At 43.4% G+C, this 11,728-nt stretch overlaps 1 protein-coding gene across 1 annotated transcript in view; it reads left to right on the top strand.

Annotated features, from left to right (window-relative positions):
* Positions 1-3,775: 3,775 nt before the first annotated feature.
* The window catches only part of ESRRG (estrogen related receptor gamma), a 702,537-nt gene continuing 694,584 nt past the window's right edge, over positions 3,776-11,728 (top strand). The window contains exon 1 of the mRNA XM_078649784.1: positions 3,776-3,876. The gene's annotated coding sequence lies outside the window, so the exon portion shown is untranslated. The remainder of the gene's footprint in view (positions 3,877-11,728) is intronic.

The raw sequence follows: 11,728 nt of genomic DNA, 5'->3' as shown, positions 1-11,728 counted from the left end.
GAGGAAACCTTTTCTCTTCACGCTGCAATAATATGTGCCTATTCAGCGTATTTTTTGGCTTTTTGATTTAGCGGTGTGGTACTAGGCTCCAGATCACCTGATCCCCTTAGGTTCATCTGCTGCATACTTCTCTCACTGAGTTGTTTTTATCCCCTCCGTGGCACAACAACTTGAGCTATTAATCCTTCAAGGGCACCAAGGATAAAAGAGAGGTGAGGAGGGAGGGCGAAATACCTGAACAGGGACCCTCCGCTGGGAATGGAAGGCCTACTCTGTTGACTCCTCAAAGAGAATGTCTCCCTTACCTAGGCAAGGTACCTGGCAGCACCCCGCCTCGTCCCAATCATGCTACATCTGTGCTGGGTCACTGCTACTGGTAACTCCCAACAAGCTGTTAGTCCGAGATAAGATCGATTTCATTCAAAGCTGCATCTACTAAGTAACAATGGGGCCCTCTGACATGCAGCTAACTGCCAGGCTCCAATGAAAAGACTTCTCTGTAGGCTTACTCTCACTTTTGCACCCGTACCGCTCTGGCGTCCTCATCCAGCATTCAAGATTGAAAGCTCTGCCAGCCGCGACATCTCACGGGGACGGGCGGAGAGCGCTCAGCAGTGAATCATGTGGGCTGTTCTCTCACTGCCGCTCTCCACTAGTTTTTGAAATCTATATTAAACCTTTCCCCAAGTACCCCACTCTTGCCAGTATACCTAGACCTAGCACACAGAAAGATCATTCATAGAATCGAATGCAGACTTCTTATTTTCTGGCCCTGGCTGTGGACCACCCCAGCTCTTGAACAGTTTCAGGAAGGCATAAGAGATCTTACGGTTCCACAGTGCGTAGAGAAGATCCCCTGGTTTCTAACCCTAGAGGCAATTCTACAGAAACTGGGGCTGAATAGCTATTGGCCCTCCCCAGAGTCGACAAATTTTATCCTACGAGATAGGATTAAAGTACACTATTGGGAGTTTGTAGATGCTGAAATTGAGACACAGAGCAAAGGAACACTAAGAATAGCTTTTATTGATGTAAAACCAACTGTGCTCTATGAGACGACCACTGATGAAATTGTTCTAGCCCTAGCATGCAAGTTATATTTCCAATTTTAGAAACGGCACCTTACCCATTAAAGCATTTAACTCCAAATTGCACAAAAAAGGTGAGGTTGGTGATCAGTGTCCAGTATACCATGGGGTACACAATCATTGGACCAAATATAATTTTTTTGGCCATGCTATAATATCCTTTGGGTTGAGTGGATTGTGGCCCTCTGCAAGAATATGGGCACCAGGAGGCACCTAGACACTCTTGGAATATTGAGAACTGACGCAAGTAGAGAACTCATGTTCGGTATGGCTAAATATTTAATTGCACTATGTTTAAGGTGCCTCAAGCGTCTAGAGAGCGAGGGTTAAATGCTGGTGGGATGTGGACTATGCAAGGGTTAAAGTTGGTGGGATGTTGAGTACCTGAGCTGTGTGTATGTGCAGTAGGGTTCGGTGGTGGGAGTAGCTGCCGGGCGGTGATGTGGGGAGGGGGAGGGGCAGGGTGGGGGGGTAGTAATCTATGGATTAAACATATAAATAAATAAACATATAAATAAATAAAATGAATTTCGTTGCGTACACTGCATCCCCAAATGGGCCTGCCACCGGGTGCAGGGATCAACGGACCACGCCACCATCAAGCAGCCTCACACCCATGGGGGCCCTGCTGGGGGCCACCAAACACAGCTTCCGACTGCCTTTTCATGCCGGACAGACCGGCACGAAAAGGCAGTGAAAAGCTGCCATCGTACTCCCTCGGTCGCACAGAGGCGACCGGGGGAGTACTGGAGGATTTCCGGACTGTGGACGAGCTCTCCGAGCCTGTCGTCCGCAATCCGGAAATCTGAGTCGGATTCCTTCCCAACCAAGCCCATCGGAATGGCTCAGTCGGGAAGGAATCCGGCTGGCACTGACCGATTCGGGCAGAAGGGCTCCGAACATGGTTCAGAGACCTTCCGGCTGAAATCGGAATCGGCCCCTAAGTAGTTTTGAGTTACTTGAGGTTGTTAGTGCATGGCAGCCTAAACTACGCCAGCACAGGGAGAGAGGAAAACAGCGCGCATCATAGTAGATATGATGCACTTACTCAGCACAGTAGCATTGGTTGCTGTGCTGCATAGCTCGAAAATTTAGTAAATCTGCCCCTAATGTGATAGGAAGGGATAGGTGGGCATGCATACTAAATATTATTGCTTCTAAGTAATTGTGAAAGGCCATGGAGAGCGCACTTTGTGATATTCCAGCTACTATGTGCTTATAAAAAATAGGATTATCCCTGTATAAATGCCAGTCTCTAATTTCTTTATAATCTGCGACTTGTGACGCATACAGCCACCTATTATAAAGAAAAGACCTCAGAACTTAACTATTACAAGTCATCACAGCTGAGTTCTGACCTCGCAATGCATGCTGCCAGAGCCAGCAGCTGAGGTGAAAGTCAGGTCAGATCATGGTGTATAATAGAAGTGAAGCAGCTGTTTAAAGCAACGAAAATGGACCATTGCTTTTATTTCTTCTGTTCTATTATAATAGCTTACAATGACAAACTTAGAGAATATGTTTATTTTTTTTTTGCACTTTATAGATGTTTCTATACATTCTGAGCTACTGCATCTTTTTTTATACTGATCTGTATTCAACTGTTTCTAATATCTGTCTGCAACAAATACCTAACAGTTTTATGATGAGTCTAATTTTGCACTAAAGGTTTTATTTTTATTCTTCATGTTTGCAAATATGCTCGTTCTTTCATATGAAGGAGCTACACACCAAGGTTTTGAGTCATTTGTTGGCAAGGTGTTGGTGTCACCATGTATTATATGGACTAAAGTACCCCCTGGCATACATGATAAGGAAATTACAAGTCAAATCAGAGTTTGGCCTCGTTCCTCTGTGACTTGCAATATCCATATAATGTGCGGCAGGGAGTGCTTTATCTCTTATATTTGTGTAAGAAGCATGTCTTTAACAATGAGTCTAATTTATTCGTGTATTCTAAAATTACTCTACTGCTGATTCTGTATTTGCTGTAGTTCTCCCTCTGTTTGGTCAAACAGTGTAAATCTGACCATAAAAACCTCTCCTGGCACCTTCTTCTCTATTGTCTTGCCAAAAGCCACATTCTTCTCACCAATATACACACCAAATTTCCTATGAATATTCACTAATCACAAATCTATAGAATAAATCAGTTTTGAATCAGTTTCCCATTCACAAAAAGGAAATGTCTCAAAATTCTGAATCACTAGCTTGTCTATTTGCTATGCTATTTTGGCAGAACAACAATGTTACCCCTTTTGTACATGGCAACAGTTTCTTTTTGAAGTCACGTACCATTTTGTTACTGGTTTGTGATTTGCAAAACTTTCATACATTAGGCCTTTAGTCCAGCCCATGATTGCTGTGTTATTTCTAACCGTTTCTAAGGTGGGAAAGAGCCAAAGAGGAATTCTAGAATGCCCACAAAAGGACTCGCCGTTTACAGGGTTTTACTCCCTGTATAGTGCATTACTAATGGATTTAGCCAATTGTTGTAAATCTATCTATTTTCAATCAGAAAGTATGTTTATGAATAAAAACTGCTTTGTGAATTGTGCCCAATGAGTTTGGTAAAGTGGCATTGAGTGCAGATATGTTTAGTTCCAAGCATCCCTTAGAACTCATTCTTTATTTGCTGATGTTCCTGCTGACTTTCTCTTCCAGATCTCTTCCTTCTTCCTGGTGTTCTGAGCCTGGTTCAGCTGGTGGAAGATGTTGCAGAAGAACTGCAGAGATACTATTGAACATCTGGAGACAGTACCCCGAAGGGGAAGCAGACTGTAAGAAGGTAGTGCAAGGTGTTTTGAATCTTCAATAGTAAGAACAATGTCATAACCCCAAGTGTTTTGCAATGATATCCCATCTGTTTCGCTGAGTTGTTTTGCATTGATCTCAGTTAAAATGTGGAATATGTATATTCTAGTTTCAGGCTCAAACCAAAAATGTATGTCCTGATAATATTCCAACTGTGATGCTATGTTCTGATAATATTACAACTGTGATGCTGTGGCACCTAACCTTCCATCTGGATCACACACTACTCCTCAGTAACCGCCTGGGCTGTTCCTACAAAAATCAGAGCTACAATGTGAAATCTGGGACCTAGGTTTTTTTGGCCTCATATATAAGACCAGCCTGGAGATGGCTTTAAAATTTAGCAGTTCTTATCATCACTATCTAGTGTCAATATTTGTCTATTGCCATCCGTTCTAAGACTTCCTCTTGTGTATATAAAGCAGGAGCATGGTACAATGGGAATCATCAACAAGACATTTACAACAGGATCATGTTAATAAATGGCCTTTCCACTGGGGTAGTTGGCATATAAAAAGCGATATTTCAGTTGTCAATAACAATACCATGCTTAATGAAATTGGGTCCCTTGTCTTTCCATGCTTGGCATATTTACTTAAGAAATAATGTTGATACTGCAGTTTTCATCAGTGCTAAAATCTGCAGCTGTCTAAACATGTGGTAAGTCAGTGGAAGAGTAAACATCACAGGACATTTACCCCAAATATTTGGTAATACATTACCTTTCTGTAGCAAGGAGGTATCACATCAATGGCACTAATTCAGGTACAAATGGTGATATCTTCTCCACCGCATATACTCAAGAAACACAAGGACAGAGCCTAGACAATAATAGAGAACGGTTTGTAATATAGTGCAAGGTTGCCATATGGTGCAGTTTCCATTAGTTCTAAGATTTACTATTGTCGTAAAGAAATTGTTCACCCACTGGAAAGCTAAACTCCAACACAGCATTTACCACAGTATATTGCTTGTGAATGGTCTATTCAGTCTGGGTGTGCATAACATGCCAACATTGAAATTGCATTTAAAATGGGTAGGAATTAGCCCACTCATTAGGTTATGAAGAACCCTGACTCCTCAAGTTTAACTTAGGGCCAGATTTAGAGTTTGGTGGTCGAATATTTTATTTCCAAATGCAATAGGATATAATACACTAGTAATAAGGTAGATGGGATACCCAGCACTGTTGTGATCGAGGAACCTGTTTACTAAACTCTAAATTGGGCCCTTAGTTCCTCGAGGTTCAAAGGGACACATGCAGTACAAATAGTGAAATGTTTGTAGGAAAGTGTGGTCACCACATTTTGTTGACTGAGAGTACTGGCCTATTTGACTGACCATTGGGAGGTTGATAAACACCTCTCAGAGCATGGGGCTTGTCCCTTAAAACATGGTAAAAGTGGTCAGTTCTAATTGGCTTTCCTGCCTGTTTTCAAATGTGGTGAAAACAGAACCAGCAACATAAGGGCTTGTCACATGGGCTGCAGTATGCCCTAACTTAAAAAAACAATTTTTGATATGTTAAAACGCCTACTTACCAACTAGCATACATGGTGTACAAACTCTTAAAGTCTGTTAACTTTTACTATATGATAATTATGATGAAGATCTCCAGTTGTGGCACACAGACATCTTACTTCTTGAAACCCCGATTTTAATAAAACCTCTGAATCAGTCTTTCTCAGGCTGTACTCCTAGTTTGGAAGGCGAGCCTGCCTTTAATATAGCTCAAAGAACATCGGTGAAGGGTTGGTTGAGTTCTTAAGCAACCCAACTATCACAGTCATACTTGCTTTTTTTCATATGAAAGAAGATCACTTTACTAATACCACAAAATATATACTTATAGGCGCAGTAAAATAATCCTCCAAGATAAGCCAATCACAAAGAACAGATAAAGCAACTGAATGCCAGAAGGAATAAAGCAACTGAATACCAGAAGGAAAAACGGTTCAGCACTACACAGAAATATGTAATATTTCCGATGGGCTGTCTGGTACATAATACTGCTTGCTCATTAAAAAACACAGAGCATTGCAAGTAGCTGAAACTGTTGACAGCTGGTTGTTAGTAGTTGATAGTAACTGGCTGCAAAGACAAGTGATGGGATTATAAAACATTTTGGGCTGGAATGTCCTTGGTGCTATGTTAAGGCAGGTTATGAAAGTACGTCTGTGGTGGTGGTAATGTGTGACTAGAATTTGTGTGCATGTTTGTTGTGTAGCATTTTGTTGGGATGGTGATGTGTTCTGTTGTTTTATTTATTTGTTCCATGCAGCTGTGTTTGGGCTGCATGATTGCAATGTTATCCTGTTGAGTTGTTGTCAGACCTGTCATCCTTAGGGTGGTCTTACCTTAGACTTTTTTCCCTTTGCCTCAATGTTTGGCTTTTTGTTGGCCTTAGGACTGTGAGCACTTTACCACTGCTAAGCAGTGCCAAAGAGTATGTGCATCTCCCCTAAACATAATGAAAATGTTGTATCCATGATTGGTATATTTGAGATACTGGTAAGTTGCATGTAAAGTGGTATACTATATATCCAGGGGCAGTACTTCAAATGTTACTAGTGGGCCTACAGCACGAATTGTGCCTCCCACAGAAGTAGTCTTTCAAACCTGTCTCAGGCCTGCCATTTCAGTGCATGTGTGGGCAGTTTATTGCCACTTAAAATTGGCATTTAAAACTGCTTGCCAAGCCTTGAACTCCCCTTTTGTTGCATACAAGTCACCCTAAAGTAGGCCCTAAGTAACCCTAAGGACAGGGTGCTATGTAAGCTAACGGTAGGACATTTACTTTTATATTTTGCATGTCTGGTAGTGACAAATATCCTACTTAGTTTTTTACTACTGTGAGGCATACCTCTCCCATAGCCCAGCACTGGGAATTTCTTAATACACTTTTAAGGTGTAATTCCTGTTAAGAGAGGAGTAGCCTTTTCATGTTTCATATCTTTGGAATGGTAATGATAGATACATCCTCCTTACTGGTGTAGTTGGATTTAACATTACTATTCTAGGAATGCCAGTTTTAAAAAGTGGATATGTCTCTGCACTTACTGCTATGTGTCTGAGAGCCTGTCTCCAATACACGTCTGGGGTGGGTGACAGCTACACTTTGTACATTCCCTCTAGATAGCCACAAACACAGGAAGGCGAGGCATTCGGTGTACTCATCTGCATTATGATCAGTCTCCCTGGGCAGGAAGGAATGGCAGGGGCTGACACTTACTCTTCAATAGGTAGTGTCCTGTCTACACACTAAGCACTGATTTACCCCAACAGATAGCCTGGCAGACAGGACTAGGCTGAAAGGGATCGTTGTTCACTTTAGAGAGCTGCTTTGAAGTCACACCCTACATCAAAGGCACTTTTGTGTATAAGTGTTTGGGTCACTGACCCCCCTAAATCACACACTTCTGGATCTTGAAGTGAACCTCTGTCAGAAGCTGTGCTGTGCTACTTAAAGTACTCAACTGGACTACATTTCTGGAAGTACTACTTTTCTGCTTATTGCCCTGCTGCCTGCTGCTCCCTGACTCTGCTAAAGAAGAGCTAAACTCTTCCTTCTCGCCAAGTGATCTCTAAAGGCTTGCTGGCTTGGCTCCTGTTTTCTGAAGTCTCAAGGACATAAAAGACATCCAGAGATTCTGCTGGTGCTGCTGGATTCTGCCTTCTGTGAGTCCTACCCTTGCTTGAGGTGCGCTATCCAAGTTCGAGGCCTCAGATGTGGATTCTGCAGCTATTTTGCTACTACATCGACGCATTGTCACCTGTGCGCCAATCAGAATGGCGCATCACCTTTTGACACTGATTCAGAAGCTGTTCGACATTGGATCTACGATGAGCATGGCTCGACTACGATGCATTACCTTCACTTCAGCAAGGCTCGATATCAGCACAGTGAACCGACAGTGTGGAAAAGATCGATGCATTTTGCCCTCAGGCATCGACGATTTTCTCCATCCAAGGTACTTTCTCAGCAGATCCTGTGTGGGTCCTGTAGCCTGCCTGCCCTCCACCGTGGTCTAACTGAAGTGTGTATTTGCACCAGTCCCTCGCAACCTCAAGTAACGTTTTGACCACTTGTGATTTCTAAGTAATGTTTTTGCAATTATTCTTAAAAAATTCAGATCTTGACTTCTACTGATTGGATTTTTGCCATTTTGTCTTGTTTTACTCACATAAATATTCTTTAATTTTGTCTTAACCTGTGTGGAGTCTCTTTGTGGTGCATTCACTGTTTTACTGTGTGTCTAAGTTGCCCAAATTGCCTCTTTAGATAAGCCTGACTGCTCTTTGCAAAGCTACCAGAGGCTAAGCACAGGTTATCTTTTAGCGTGTCGCTAGCTTACCCTTACCATAATGGTGGTTCCTGCCTGGCCTGGATGCATACCTCAGTCAATTAGGAATCCAAGTTGTAACAGTTATTCAGTCGTTTTTGTGTTGTATTCTGTGTTGCCTGTTTTGCTGTGTTCAACCCTTTTATGTTTTATTTGCATGGGTTTCAGAAATTGGATTATTAACTTGGGAGGGGGTGATGCCTACGTACTTAATAAATAAAATCTGTCTAGGTCAAAATACAGGTCTTTGAGAATCTTTGCTCAACCTTTGATAGCTAAGCCATAAGCAGAAGGCAATTCTGAGTGTAGTGTGTTTAAAGTTTAAGCAGTATCAATTTTGAAGTCCAGAACACAGGATGATATAGCTTCCCATTCAGTTTAGAACAATAGAGAAAAATGTAATGAGCAAACAGCCATCTAAATCATTCAAATTCAATAAGTGGACTAGAATATTTATACATATTTGTTTTGTGCAACTTTGTTGTGGTATTGATATGTTGGGGTTATTTTTTGCAATCATGCTTTTGTGCTGCATGGTTGCAATGGTTTGCTGTTTAGTTATACATTGGTTGCTGTGTTGTAGTCTGTTTTGTATGTTTTGTTATGTTTTAATCTTTTATGTTTTCATTTGTAAGGTTGTCCGAATTTGAATTATTAATTTGGAAGTGGGTAACCACTACTTTCTTAATAAATAAAATCTGGTTAGGCAAGAATGCAGTTCTCGGAGAATCCCTGCTCAACCCTTGACAGCCGAGGCACAAGCAGCAGGCAATCCTTAATGCAGTGTGTGTTAAGTTCTATCAATGCCAACGTTGAAGCAAGAACACAATAAGGCTCACAAACTGATTTAGAAAAATGGAGAAAAATGTAACTAGTGAACAGCCACAAAACTCATACAAATGTGATAAGTGGACCAAAGATATGAATTTTTAAATTTGCAATCAGGGATGCAGGTGGCAGAATTCTGAAGGTACTTCTCCACCCAGAGGTTTTGCAGGCTTATACTTCCAAATAACCCAAGAATATTGGTCAGCACTTATCCTAGGATGATTGGTACGAATAGCATTGGATCTGGTGTTTATGCTCTTGGAGTTGGACTTTGGCCTAGCTCTCCATTGCTTTTGCCAAGTTAAGTATACTACAGACAGGAAGTTTCTTGTAACATTTGGCAGCCAATAGTTGGTCACCATATTGGGCTGTGTGACAATTGATGAAATTACATATGAACACTGTAGGGCCTCTTTTCTCCTGTATCCTTAGTATTGTTGTTTTCAGTGGCCCCTTCATATCAGGGCATGTGGTTGAAATATTTCCTTGCTTTTGGCATTTTATGGGTCTTTGAAAGTGTCAAAACAAGCCGTTCTTATGCTGCTATCTTCTATTTCCTTCTGGGGTGTTAATGATGCATTGAAAGACGTTTCAATGGAGAAAATCTTCATAGTGAGTGATGGACGACACTGGAAGGCAGGTGTCCCTGGCTTCTGTGTCAATTGGTAATTAAGAATGAAATATTGTTTACATATTTCTGGTGAGGGCCTTTACTGTAATCTTCTCCTATTTTTTTTTGTCAAATCTGTTTATCAGCATTTTATATATTTCAGGATGCAGTACAAGATAAACAACCAATGTATCGTGACATTCCGGTCTTACCGGTTCAACTTTCAAGCCTCTCAATTCAGCGTAAAGTGAAACCATAAAGCCGCGCTGGCAATGTCTCGTAAGCAAAGTAGATGTACTCAGGGCTGACTAGTACAGGTGGGGCCCTCTTCGGCGCCCGAAATGTTGTTCACGTCTATCTGTTGACACAGCCTTGCACATTAGCATAACTGTGAGGTGGATCCTTTAACTATGGATGCTCGCCTAGAAATGACATTACTCTAACAGTTATATAAAAAAGAGAACTTGAACAATAGCGGCAAAACACATACATCCAAGCGTACCGATCCACCTACCCCCCTCCCCGCCCCCCCAGGCGCCCACCCCCATGTGCAACTACATCTGTGGGCAGGTGTGTATCCCAGGCTTGCGTGTCTAAAGTCTAGAAGCGTGCATGACAGGACATCCGGACAGGAAAGCACCCCATGTTGTGTTCTAGCCCCAGGCCGTTTGCCTAAGTCATTTCAGCAACCTAATCGCCGACTCCTCCCAGCAACTGCAAGGCCTTAAGCATGCTCTCCCATTGTTCCGCCATGGGTTCTTTTAGAAGCCCCGTCGTTTCCTTCCTCCGTATGGCTATCTATTCTGCCCGGGCCCACGCCTGAAGGGAAGAGACCCATGCCTGCGCAGCTGGCGGTTCGGGCGCTTTCCATTGCCTCTTGAGGAGACTCTTCGCCTCCACCAATCCCAGGTCTAAGAAGCGGGAAGATGCTTTATCTTTGGGCGACCACTTGAAGTGGTGCAAGATGTACTCCGGCCAGGTAAAGGGAATGATACGGCCCGTGCACACCCCAAGCACTTCATGTATCATATTCCAATAGTCCCCCAGTTTAGGGCAGTTCCATAAGAGGTGGATAATTCCTGCGTCCAACACATCACATCTGGGGCAGGACGCGTCTGATCGGTGGAAGTACCTATTGATTAGTTCAGGTGTAAGATAGGCTCTGTGGACGATGAATAGTTGTATATGGCGAAAGCGCATGTTGCGGGGTATGCGCATCAGGCTTTTAAGGACTCTCTCCCATTCCTTATCAGTCAGCGCCCTATCCAAGTCTCGCTCCCACTTGCCTCTAAGCGGAACCAAGCTGATCTCTGTGTGGGCTCTTAGCGAAGCGGCAAACCAACGGACCAGATGCCTGCCCCTCCCCATAACATGCAGATATTGCATGGTTAAATGTTGGTCAGGCTCTGTCGCCATGTCTCCCCATCTAGCCGTCATATGTGCTACGAGCGAGCGGTGCAGCAGGAACCCCCCAGGAGGCAGCCCATACTCAGATAGCAGTGCCTCGTAGGCTACTAGTGCTTCATCTCTGAAGAGATCCCCCAGTGTCTGGATATCAGCCTCTTTCCACTGCTCCAGCATGAGGCGTGTGATAGCCCCTCCACCCCCTGGCGAGCCCTCCAAGGGTATGGCAGGCGCATATGGGAGTACCTTTCAAGTGAGGAACATGGCTCCACGAAAACATTTGTATGCCACCGCCAGCAGTAGCGGAGCGGGTTTCTCAGGTGCCGTCAGCGGGTGAAAGAGCTTGGGGACATGGCACAGAGAGTACGGTGGCTCAATCGTAGCAGTGTCTTCCCTACCCCTATCCGCCAACCAGCGGGCTACCCATTGCAGCTGCGCAGCCGAGTAGTAATGCTCAAAACAAGGGGCGGCTAGTCCTCCCTTGTCCGTTGGCAGAAACAATTTCATCAGCGCTAGTCGGTGTCAAGACGCGCCCCAGATGAAGTCCCGCAGGACCGCTTTGAGAAGAAGGGGGCCGGGACAAATAGTGGTAGATTGACAAAGTAGTAGAGGAGCCTGGGAAGCATGACCATTTTGGCAAG

Source organism: Lissotriton helveticus, chromosome 6, assembly GCF_964261635.1.
Source record: "Lissotriton helveticus chromosome 6, aLisHel1.1, whole genome shotgun sequence".
Classification (NCBI taxonomy): Eukaryota; Metazoa; Chordata; class Amphibia; order Caudata; family Salamandridae; genus Lissotriton; species Lissotriton helveticus.
This window is presented reverse-complemented; position numbering and strand designations above follow the sequence as displayed.